The sequence below is a fragment of the Podarcis bocagei genome (assembly GCF_964188305.1).
Source record: "Podarcis bocagei genome assembly, chromosome: 1".
NCBI lineage: Eukaryota > Metazoa > Chordata > Lepidosauria > Squamata > Lacertidae > Podarcis > Podarcis bocagei.
The window spans coordinates 41,617,130-41,626,943 of NC_138125.1; the positions used below are offsets into that span (position 1 = coordinate 41,617,130).

At 39.9% G+C, this 9,814-nt stretch overlaps 1 long non-coding RNA gene across 1 annotated transcript; it reads left to right on the forward strand.

The window, feature by feature from the left end:
* Positions 1–1,133: 1,133 nt before the first annotated feature.
* On the forward strand, positions 1,134–9,469 carry LOC308596267. Its single transcript, XR_014012424.1, has 3 exons — positions 1,134–1,300; positions 3,100–3,272; positions 9,114–9,469. It is a non-coding gene; the product is annotated as an uncharacterized lncRNA (long non-coding RNA).
* The last annotated feature ends 345 nt before the right edge of the window (positions 9,470–9,814 follow it).

Sequence of the window (9,814 nt, forward strand, 5' to 3'; positions counted from 1 at the left end):
CACATATGGGCTTTGTGATGTTCTGTGTTGGAATGCAGGCCTGCCTTATGAGGCAAATATCAGGTTGTGACTGGTGCAGAAATAGTCTGACTTCTTTTTTAGTAATTAGTGCAAGTGTGCCACGAGTGTACCAACTTTCTTCTTCTTGGGTGGCCTTTAAAAACCTTAACCATTTGGAGGACGTTTCCTCCCCCAATTTGAAAGGAGAAGCTTATAAACAACTCTCGGTCTTTGGTTACTCTAAAAGGCTATGCAAAAATTTCACCCGAATGCTTGGGCATGCCTTAACTCATCGGGACAGTGCTAATTGTACCCATTTTGTGTTACTATTAGCATACAAAGCCCTTAACAACTTGGGACCAGTTTACCTATGAGATTGCTTGACTCCACGTGTGCCCACTCGACTGCTTCAATCGGCGGAATTGGCACCGCTACAGGTACCACATAATGCCCATTCTGCATTTCTAAGAACTCGTTTAGTGAGGCAGTGCCTACACTTTGGAAATCCCTGCCTATTGAGATCACACATGCATCACTACCTCTCTTTCCTCTGCCCAGGTAAGCAGGAGGCATGGTCACCATTCCATAAATAACACATTGCATCCAGGCAAAAGCACTTCAGGAGAGTGTGGAGCAAGGCTGTGAGGCTGTGGCCTGAGATGGTCACAAGGGCCTCAGGTTCCTGGCCAGAGTCTTTGCTCTCTTGTGGGGCACAAGTTGAGGCTGGAAACACAACTTCCTGTTTCCTTGGTTTTGGAGCATGAGGGAATGAGCAGAAGACATTGCTCATTCTTAAACCAAAGGGAATTTGAACCTAGCATTTGCATTTGTTTTTGTTTATAATGGAAATGGACTGAATTACAGTCCCCACACCAACCTTCACCCAAGTACTTGTGCTTTGATGATGATGATGATAAATTTTATTTAGGCCCCTTCCCTTCCCAGCCAAGGCTGGGCTCAGGGCGGCTAACACCAGGTATAAAAACAATTGATTAAAATACAACTTCAAAACAGGATTAAAATACAACATTAAAATGCAGCCTCATTTCAGTAGAAACTCAAATCTGACACTTTCTTATTTGGAACAAGTTATTCCCATATTTTGTTTCCTTTGGATCCCTGATATAGGTCTATAGCTCCCATCATCCATGTCCCTTGGCTGAGCTGGCTGAAGATGGTAGGAATTGTAGTCCACCAGCATCTGGAGATCGAGGGTTAATGAACACTTGCCTTGTATTTAACTACTCACCTGGTCACCAGGCAAGGGCATGGAATCCCAACCAGGTGAGCGAGGAAGATGGTAAGGGAGGGACGTATCACTTGACTTTCATGCTTGACATGGAGGAAGGCAAGTCCTTTTCTCCATGGCCACCAGGAAAACACAGTTGATAGGTAAGAGGAAGAGAGACCAGTCCCTCTACTGGTACATTCAGTAGATGTCTTTTAAAAAACCAACCAACCCACAGTCCATTAATATAACCCACTAAGATAATAGAAGTCTGTTAATAGGCTAGGAAAAAGATTCTATTAAAAGTCTAGTAAAATAATCAGGCTAGTCTAAGCAGGACTTGGCACAAAGAAGGCAAAAAGCTGTATTGGATTTTAAGGAAAGAGTTGGCAAATTAATCCTCAATCTTTAGGTGATTTCATCTATTAGATTTTTAGTATGGCTTCCTAATTTTGACTTAATAACTATTAGCCTTTTCAGTTTGACAGTGTGAACTGGCCCCAAGTGCTTAATATATGTGCAGTATGTTGCATATAACATGAGAATATCAAATAACACTATGTGCATTTACATGATGCCAGAAATTATTTCTTTTGTTTTTTGTTTTCTAAAAGGTAGAAGGATTGGGACCACTTGTGAATTACTATGCATTTTTACCACAGTACACAGTGTGGTTTATAATCGGTACCAATGTTTAATGTCCTGTAATGTCTGTTCTGCATGCCACATTATATTTGATGTTTTTGATGCTAGCGTGCCCCATTGTCGTATTGAAGATCCACAAAAGCTACTGGTTTGATAACCCAGCAGCCAGACGAAGATCTGCTCTGCATAGCTAACAGGCCCAGGTTCTGTTGAATAATTGTCTGATTTGGCAGTAAGTTAAGCAGAGTGAACAACTGTGCAAATGGTCTTTTGGGTCATTATGTTATTGTGCATCATCTACAACCTATTAATACATTTTGAGCTTGTGTGCATGTCTTGTTAAATTTATTTGTTTTTAACAAATCGCTCCTGAAACCAAGCACACTTTATCAAAGCCACTTTGTAAATCTAGCATTATTTATCATAAGGAATTTTATTTATTGAATTTTATTTGCCATCAAGAGAGACAGACACAAATATAATGTTTAAAAAGATGTCTATTGATGTGAGAAAAATGCAAGCCGTGTGGTAGAAGCTTACTGAGTGGGAGAAATGTAAATGCTCCCTGCATTTTATCTCACATGACAGAATGCATTATGGTCAAAACAGTGTCTTCCTGAAGACACAGGTTTCAAAAATCTGCATAATATACACTTTTATGTATGCTGCTTATGCAGAATGCAAGTCTTTAGTTAAATGCCCAACAGTCTCATTTAGAGGCCCTTTCACTGGTAACATCACCTTGCCCATGTGTAAACAAGATGTATATGGGCACCAGAGCCCATAAACTCATTACAATTAACTGTGGCACAATATAACACCTCCTTATAAATCCCTGAATGCAAAAAAAATGATGTGATATAGTGGTGTGGTATATATGAATGTGAAAGCTTGCTATTCCCATCAAACAATTAGTTGCCTTTGACACAGAACCTCCTTTTCCCACCAATTAGTGCAAACTGCAGGGTGCATTTCTAGAATTCTACAAGCTAACAGTCAGTGGCGTAATGAAGAATTTAGGACTCTTCAGTAACTTCCGAAGCATGGTTTGGTTTGTCTCAATTTATACAGAGCCTGTTTAGTTTGCAAAATGCATTTTGTCTCTTTGTTCTCCATTTGTACAGTTTTAATTCAAACATTTATTTAAAATATATGCCTGTGGCAGCTGATGTCTATTCTTTTTCATCTGTTCTACATTCTTATGATTTCTTAATTTTCCTCCCCAGTATTTGAAAAAGACAGAGCCCAACAGATACTGTCCAGACATTTTCCACTCATGGGTTTGGGAAGTGATGGTGAGCAGAGGACGTTTTAGGGTCACGCGACCTGTTCAGTCGTACCAGGTGCAGAGCCTCAGAGACGCCACAAGGGGCAGCACAGCTATGATAGAGAATGGAAGGTGAGAGGCAGAGAGTGCTGAATTTTGGTATCCCTCAGGACGCTGCTGAAACTTAAGACTCCAAGATCAGCCAGTGTGGTAAGAGAAGTAAACAGAGTACAAAGGAGGGTTACAATTGAGGCCCTATCTGCACTGTGCATTTAAAGCAGCATCATGTCACTTTCAACAATCATGGCTCCCTCCCACCAAATCCTGGGAACGACCCCTGTCCCACACAGAGCTACAGCTCTCAGAGTTTCCTGGGAAAAGGGATTGACTTTTGTGAAGGCACAAAAGTGAAGGCACTTTCAAGATCTGTAGCTCTGTGAGGTAAATAGGGGTCTCCAGGTGGCGCTGTGGGTTAAACCACAGAGCCTAGGACTTGTCGATCAGAAGGTCGGCGGTTTGAATCCTGTGATGGGATGAGCTCCTGTTGCTCGGTCCCAGCTCCTGCCAACCTAGCAGTTCGAAAGCACGAAGTGCAAGTAGATAAATAGGTACCACTCTGGCGGGAAGGTAAACGGCGTTTCCGTGCGCTGCTCTGGTTCGCCAGAAGCAGCTTAGTCATGCTGGCCACATGACCCGGAAGCTGTACGCCGGCTCCCTCGGCCAGTAAAGTGAGATGAGCGCCGCAACCCCAGAGTCGGTCACGACTGGACCTTTACCTTTTACCTTTAACAGTCTCTTAACAAACTACAATCCCCAGGATTCTTTGAGGGAAAGTCATGACTGTTTAAAGTGGAATAATACTGCTTTAAATATATAGCAGAGATGGGAGCATGGTAACTAGTGCACTTATTTTTGTGTATGTATCCCTAGACTTGTAGCAATACATCACAACAAAGTCATGATGCCAAACCACTACTGCGCTCATGTTGTGTTGGCCAGTGTTGAGGTCAGTTTACATCAGAAAAGGGCAATGAAAAACATAATAAGCAAAAACATTCCCCCCCCCCCCATAAATGTTTCCTCTTACCTGATTAGCAGCATCAAAACTCGGAAAGGACTAAATATTAACTTGAAAAATTTAAGATGTGGTGCCTCCTCATGTTGTATGGCCAATGGTCAAGGACGATGAGTTGTAGTCCAACAACTTCCAGGAAAATTAGGCTCCTTTGAGCATTCTGTTAAATCTTGGAATCCAACCTTGAGAGGTTTCTTTCTTTGAATGTTGGACTGCATGAATGGTCTTCTGCTCACCCATCCCTAGGCTGAAGTCATTGACTAATATTTCTGACTCTCCCCCCCCCTTTATCCAAAGACATAGAATCACAAAACTGTAGACCCTCAAGGATCATCTGGTCCAACCTTCTGCAATGCAGGGATCTCAACTAAAACATCCATCACAGGTAACCATCCAAACACTGCTTAAAAACCTCCGGTTCAGAACTTCCCAAGGGAGCCCATTCCCTGGTCGAACAGCTCTCACTGTCAGAAAGTTCTTCCTATTTATTTGTTTGTTTCCTAACCATATTACCACCCGGTCCCTAGCCAACGAAAGTGAACTGATTTTAAAGAAGACTTAGGGAAAAAATGAGGGCAGATGACTGACTGCAGCTATTAAAGTCTCTTTCTAAATGTGTTAATAGCGACACATAGTAAATATAGCGTGCAGGATTAGTACAACCCAGGCTTTCCTCTTGATGGCTTTGGGATGGTTTGATCACCCTGTTCTTTGCAGCAGTGAGCAATGGGTTTGAGTTATGCATGCAGCTTTGTATGCCACAGCAATGAGCAGCTACAAAGGACAATCCAGCAAGCACCACTGCTTCTACAGGACCATCCTCAGTGGGAGTGGGAATCCAAAGTTTTGCAAAACTGTTAATTGATTTTATCTATTTATTTTAAAAGCTGCACCTAGCAGTCAGACAAAGCAATGTAGGAGACCCCTTAGAGCAGGGAGAGAAAACCTATGGCCCTCTAAATGTTATTGGATTACAACTCCCATCATCCCTGACCAGTGTCCATGCTAGTTGGGTCTGACGGAGTGCACAGCTTTCCCATTCATGCTCTAGAAAGTGAGCATGAGACCATAGCAACTTGGTCCGCCGGACTGCTCATTTCTGGGCTGAGGTCAGTCCGAACTGGTAAATCACACTTTTCCTTAACACTTGATTGCATTACTAAAAACTGCATTTGCACTTGGGTACAAATAACTATTTTGGGATGACTTCAGCATATGCAGCAACAGCAGCTTCAGACTGCATTACGATCCCAAAACAGTTTCCCTGGGGTGATAAAATAAAACTGTGGCTCAGAAATCTGTGTGAATGACCAATGAACTTCTAAAATTAAAATCAATAAATCAAATCGCAAAGACTGCAGGCGTGTGCTATCACCAGGTCTCCCCTCAACATCCAGTGATCCTTTTTCTTGCTTAACAACAAGCCACGAGTTGGGAATGCTTCAGCTTATTTACATCAATGGACAAACATGACTGCTCTATGTTGGATCATGGCCCCTCTGTTTCAATATTGAATATTCTTGTGTTTTCTTTGCTCATGATAGTCTCACGCTATGGCAGTGCAGATCATTCTACATTAACATTGGCCTATAGCAATTATTTTTAATGACTGGTCATTTAAAACAGGTTTTGTGTTCATTGCATAAACACAATATCTAATCAATTGGCACAGTGACATTGCATGAAAATGCTACATATGTTCACCCACATGATATTCAATTCATCCACAGCATTTTCAAAAACAATGGATCGGGGAGACAATTTAGACCAAACACACACATGCAAGTGCCTATTCTTTCTTTTATTATACAATCAGAGGCAATTGAGATTTTAGGAATAAGAGAATTGCAATTCTTTGAACGCTTGTACATTAGGAATATTGTGATTGGATTATGAATGATAAGGTAAGTTGTGTGTGTGTGTGTGTGTGTGTAAGTGCATGTGTGTGAAGACAAAGGCCCAAGGCAATTTATGTTCGGGTTTTGCAGTGGTTTTGCTGCAAGCATGCAGAACTAACTGGGTTTAGATTAAGGGAGTCTAATTAGTGTCATGTCAAACTGGCAGTGATCATAAGACAAGAGAGGGGTCATTCTTGTCATCTTCTTGGTCTTTTGCCCTTAAATATAGAGCTGCATAAAGCACAATCTCCATCTTGTTAATGGAAGCAGAATATGTATAATCTGCACACGAAATGAAAAGAAAATGTGTAAGGAAATTTCTTTTTCCCATTTCCTCGTCAGAAGCTGTGAATTTTAGTGAGAATTAAAGTAAGGCTAATTCTGCAGTCATCTTCTGACCTGTCAGGTTAGCTGTCACCCTCACGTCTCTCAGTGCAGGTCTTTAGCTTCTTCTTGCTGAGTGCAGCCTTTGCCAACTGACAGAAAAATACAGACCATGACAAGAAAAAAAGAACATAATGTCCTTTTCACCCATCACTACTCAAAATTGCTCAATCTTTACTGACATATTATTATACATTGTTTCTCTGGGAGGGGGAAAAAAAGAAGCAGCATTTGCTTTCTTTTCTATAAGAAGTGTGAAACTTTCAGGAGACAAGCAACCATTCCCCGAAAAATATTAAAGCCTGTAATTATTTTAAATTGTCTATTAATATGCAATATGCTGCCCTTTAATAGGAATAAGTTGCAGCCTATCTGAAGTTATTATGATGGCGCCCACTAGTGTCATGTTGGCTAAGGGGGTCTATCAGCAATTCCATTATTTCCCAAGTGGCCATGATGGGGTGCACTGCAGGAGACTTTTTTATTTTTAAAGGAATAAAACACAGCTAAATCTCTGCTGTACCATTATGGCAATTTTTTTATTTTTTTAAAAAAAACTTTCAGAAGCACTTTATCAAGCCGTCAGAGGAGAGTTTATTTAGAAATGTTTATCTTTCCTTTTTTAATATTAAAAACCCCACAAATCTATTGTCTTTTTACCTCCAAATCCTGTCCCAAATTAAGAAGCCTGTTTACGCTACACTTCATTGGAAAGATCATGTTATTAATTAATTAATCTTTTAAAAATATATTCAGCGTGGCAGAACAGGCCTCTCTTCATTTTTGTAACTGTGACAAACGGTTTTGAAAAGGGCGTGTGGCTTCGTGTCCTATTGATCAAAAAATATCAATGCGTCACATGAATTGATCAGAAGGAATCCAGCAGCTTTCACGAGCGCTCTGAGCTCTAATAAAAACACGAATGTCTGTGCGAATTCAGGGGCTGCACTATTCGGTTTGGCATCAGGGGATATTCCGTGTATACATGGCCATGGAGCTTTGGATCACTGAGAAAGTTACTAGCTATGTCTCACTGGGACTTGCTGCTGAGTAAACACTATCGGGTTGGGCTGCCAAGCTGCATGCAAGCCTAGGCACACTTAATTGAGCCTAAATCCCATTGAATTGAGTGCGGTTTCCTTCCAGGTAAACATGCATGCAGGTATGCGCCCTAACCCAGGAGCCTAGAGGTGTTTAAAAGTGTGAAAATTACCACCCATGAATAAAAGGACAATTTAAATATAAATTACTAAAATACTTCGTTGCATTAAAAGTATCAGTTACCTGCTTCATTCCAGCAAGCCAGCCCAAACAAGAAGAGGTTACTAATTGGAATGTGAAGGTTTCTCAGAGAATATCACAGGTCCACGGAATGTAAGGGACTACCTATTTTCAGAGCATGTTGCATTGTCTAAAGCACAATGCCCCTTAAGTCCTCGATGTCCCTTCAGTCTTAGGTGTCTATTTCTTTTTTATATATAAACACACACACACACACACACACACACACACACACACACACACGATGTAATAGGAGAATCTAAGCTACTTACATTACACTAAAACAGAAAGATTTTTTAAAAATTGCTTCTCGTAATACCCTGCAGTACAAATCCAAGTAACAAAATGCATTATTTTCTTCCCTCCCACTTCTAAAATTCCCTGGAATTTTCCCCCCTTAGCAGGGCTCGTGCTACTACATCACATGACATTGCTTTGAAAAATCTTTCCTGTCTCAGATGTGGACCTTAATGCATTATGCAAAACCCAGGGATTTAGATTTTTGACACTGCATATACTCAAAATATATTCTAAAGGGAGACATTATATGCTAACTTGTGGAATCTTAAAGCAGCTGCTTGGTTAATATAATATGATGAAAAATATTTATGTAGTTTGTTTTCTTTTCTGTCAAGCCTAGTATCTTATGAAATTTTTTCAAATGGCCAGTAGCTGAAGTAGTGACTTTAGTTTGACTTAATATTATGCCACATTGACAGATGAAAACTCCTTCTAAAAATGTCATTTGAGTGCTCTACTAATTTGCATTTCGCTCGAAAGCTTTTAGTGCTTTGCACATTCACATTATAAACATTTGGGTGAACATTAATACCCCAGCTAAACAAAAATGCTATTCACTTCAACCATTTCTTCCACTACATAAAAACTATAAATGATTCTTCTACAAAAAGAAAAAAAAATGAATGCAACCCGAAAATCAATTATAGTAACTATTTAGAAATGTAAAGGAAAGGCAGTAAAAATGTGACAAAAAATCTTTAATTGTAGGGAAATTGTGCATCTTTTTTTCCAACATGTGAATAAAATGCATTTCCTTCTTTAACAATCACAGTTACAATAGATCTATGCATCTCACAGGAAAAAATTGACAATTTGATTATGACTTGTACTTTTTGCCGGGGCCATGAAAGTGGTTTATGTTTGAAATGTATCAGCTGGAAGGTACTTATTACTCATAAATGCTGTGCTATTTCACTTTCTGCAAAGTGAGCTGTTAACAGATACAATTTGAGCAGAATAGCCAGAGGAGGCCTTTTGATATGCAGAAGAGCTGACCCTCGTGCTGAGCCTTTAATTGGGTTTTTAATTTTCCAGGCCATCTGACAATATCAAACATGATCCCAGTGCTTGAAATGTTGATTGGAGGCTAAGCAGGATCTACTCCAACATGGCATTAAGAAGAAAAAGAGGAAAGAACCCAGGCAGAGAGGAAGACATGGAGAGACTTTAAAGAAGAATCTAGCTTTTCATGTTTGCTGTTTGGGAGCATCCGTCTTCAGCCGTTTGAATATTTCTTTTGGCAATATTTGCACTAATGCTCACCATCAGCTTTTCTGACAGTATCTGTTAAAGAGAACCAAAACAACATTTTGCGAAAACAAAAAGCAAACATACCCAAATAACTCTAAATCTTCAAATTTACATATATAAAAAACAACATCCTGGAAATGTTGGTAGCAGAAATAAAATAAATGAATTGCTGTTTTTAACATCATCACTTTGGCTGTTATTTCAAATGTTATTGCAGATTCTGTAATGTTGTTTAAATAGTACATTGTTAAACCACAGTATGATTATACATTGCAATGTGTTTTCCTGTCTTGCTGCTGTGAAACGGATTGAAGATCCATCATGTTTCGGTTATGCAATCTTTCAGCAAAACCGTGAAGCAAAGAATCAAATCTCTGTTCTCATTTAATTAGGGTCACACATCTTAAGTTGTAGACTTAAGAGATCTGTATATCCCTTCCGCACAAAGCTTGAGGAATGGTTTGTTAGGACGCCATAAAATGCCA